Raw genomic sequence first — 3,329 nt, forward strand, 5'->3', positions numbered from 1 at the left:
TCTGTTAGCCACGTGATATAATATTTGTAATTTTTTATAAAAAAAAACAATACCACATTATTTTTAAAAAAAATGTAAGGATATCATTCCATTAGTTACATAATCAACACCACTTACTGCACTTAAGAAAAAAACCTAATTAATATTGCTCTTTTTTTTTTTTGATTGATTGTGTGATGTGTGTAGGTGTGTGATGAGTCCCACATCGGGTATTTACTGGATAGATCTGGGCTTTATTAACAACTTCAAGGAGTTTCAATTGTGACTAGTTCTTTTGAGGTATAGCACAGATGTGGTTATCGCTTTTCCTTGAGTCGTTACATATGGTATCAGAGCTAGCCCGGTAATCCCGTGTGGGCTCAGAGACACTACCCCACAAAGTGGAGTCCAAATCTTCTGTCCTACTTTTCCTGCTCCACTCTATACTCTACCAATAAAAATTTGCCACTTGTTCATCTAAGTAATTAAATACTATCATTATTGACTTATTAGTGGAGTATAGAGTAGAGCAGGAAAAGTGAGACAGAAGATTTAGACTCCACAAAATGAGCCCTAACGAGGACATTAAAGATTTAAGTGGGGGAGATTGTGATGTCCCAATTTGATTGATTGTGTGATGTGTGTGGGTGTGTGATGAGTCCCACATTAAGAAACTAATAGCATTCATAAGGTAAATTTTATGAATCAATAGTATGGTTTCGCCCAAAAAAACAGAAACAACAAAAACAAAATAATTGACCTCTCTCTCTCTCTCTCTCTCTCTCTCTCTCTCTCTCTCTCTCTCTCTCTCTCTAAATTTTATGAATCAATAGCATGGTTTCGCCCAAAAAAACAGAAACAACAAAAACAAAATAATTGACCTCTCTCTCTCTCTCTCTCTCTCTCTCTCTCTCTCTCTCTCTCTCGGAGCATTCAATGGCAAAGGTATGCCCTTGTCGTCCACCCAAAAAAGGTAACTGAGTCAGTACGGCAATGAAGCTTGTGAACTAGATTGGAAATCGTGGGTGCAATCTATACCCATCATCAAGAGGGAAATATCCACATGATCTTTGGTTGCTGAGCTTCCTGTGGACTTTGCCTTTACATTCTCTGCCATATTGTCAACCTTGCATGTGATCGCACATCACTGTTAACCGTATGCTTCCAAAATAGCACTAATCAGAAAACAAAAACAAAAAAAGTGTATAAAAAGACACCCACGAGTGAAGTTTCCCTATATTCTCTGTTGTCTTTCAAAATCCAAACCAAATCTATCCTTAGAGATTTGGAGGAGAAAAAGTATTTGGAACTAGTCAAATTAATTTATGGCTGCATTCGGTTCTTTTTTGCAGATATTGTTGAATTGAAATGAATAAAAATGCCATATGATACACATTGGCTAAATTTGAACATTTAGTGTAGAATTCTAATTTTGATTCGTTCTTTTGAAGTAAAAATAGCATAGAAGTAGATAGCATTTTTCTTGAATGTTGAATTTTTACCTAAAAAAGATTAGTTATAATTGGAATTCCTCATAATATATACATAAATAAAATTAATATCGACTTAGTGTATGGACAATATGCATATATATGCAGGTCAAAATGGTACTCTACCACTGTTCATGAATATATATATATGAATATACTACTATTTCGAAAATATGTAGGGATTTACTACTCTTTTGGTACTCAAGTTTGGAAAAATCGAGTTCTAAATAGTATTCGAGTTCCATGAACTCAAGTTTTTTGAAAAAATAGCCTTCAAAATAGCCGAAATTTTTTTGATGGAACTCTAGTTCCATGAACTCAAATATCATTTAAAATTTGTAATGGAGAACTCAAGTTCCATGAACTCAAGTATCAAAAAAGTAGTAGATTACTACTTATTTCTGAAACAGAGGTAGATTTCCATATATTTCGCCTAAAGGTGTAACAGTGCCATTTTCGTCATACATGCATGTACGCTCATACTCTTTCATCAAAAAAAAGAAAAAATCTAAATCTAAAACTTCACAATATTGGTATAACTTTCAGTTTAGCTCTTGAATGATGGGCTGTTTAAACGATTGCTTCTCATTGGCTTGGGAATTAGGTTAATGAACTATTAAAATAGAAATAGACTCCTTCCAGGCTTATAATTTACTTTAATGGGATTTCTCCTGTTCTTCTCTCTCTCATATTGCTCTAATTTCAGATTGCAGGAACATTCGAGCTAGGGCTTGGAATATATCTATCATTCTATCCAACACATATATTGAAATGCAAATAAATGTGACAATTTTTTGGCAAATTTAAGAACAATTCTTCCTCAATCTTTTTGTTTGCACTGGATTTGCTCTCCATCTATGTATTTTGAGTATTTTATGGGAAGTCCAAGGTTATCTTCACCTAGGCTTGTTTATTGCGTATTATATTGTAAAGTTGAATTTATTCAACTATGTGTTGGTTTTAGCATTTAAAAACCTTGTATTTAGGTGAAAATAATGTAAGGGTTGTGTGTAAGAGAGTGTGAAGATTTGATTATGAGTGTGCAACAAGAAGGTGACTCACGATTGACTTGCGAGTGGTGACTTGCCAAAATGAAGCACACGTGTGAATGTAGGAAGATGAAAAGTCAGGATAGTTGGATCACTATAGAACAAAAATTACAGTATAGCCTCGTCTGGTAACTGGCGACTAGAACTCGCAACTCATCCTAGTCGCGAAGTGACTCGCCAGTGCACCTTGTTTTGTTGAAAAATGACATTTCACATTCCATCTCATACCCTACTATAAATACCCTTACACCCATAAAATGTATAGAACTTAAAGAGCTTCCAGAGAGTTTTGAGAGAGAAACCCTAGAGAAAAACAAGATTGATTCATCTACAATCTTATACACTTGATTCTCCAAATTTCTCTACTCTCACCCTCTCCATTGTCATACCCATTAGATGATTATAAACCAAATCATTACCTCACCAAATTCGGAATAGTGAGAAGGTTCTTGGTGTTTGGGAAGCAGTTCAAGAGAGAACCATTTCATATTGGTTGATGCAATGAGCTAACTACGGGATCAGGAAAGATAGAGAAGACACGGTTCGACGTAACCTTGTTGGAGTAAGAAGTTTGGAGGGCTTAGCTGCATTGGGTAGATTAGGCTTAGAGGGTCTATTGTTATTCATGTATCTCAACTGATTTTCTAGTTAATCACTTACTGCTTAGAGGGCGGCGGAGAGGCCTTTTACCGAATTCTTCGGTTTCCTCTTCAATAACACGTGTCGATGTTATCTTGTGCTTGCATTTCTCTTTCTCTTACTCTCAACTTTTAATTTCTATTGGTTGTGATTATTTAATGGCTTAGAGTAG

The sequence above is a fragment of the Castanea sativa genome, chromosome 7, assembly GCF_040712315.1.
Source record: "Castanea sativa cultivar Marrone di Chiusa Pesio chromosome 7, ASM4071231v1".
In the NCBI taxonomy this organism is placed as follows: domain Eukaryota; kingdom Viridiplantae; phylum Streptophyta; class Magnoliopsida; order Fagales; family Fagaceae; genus Castanea; species Castanea sativa.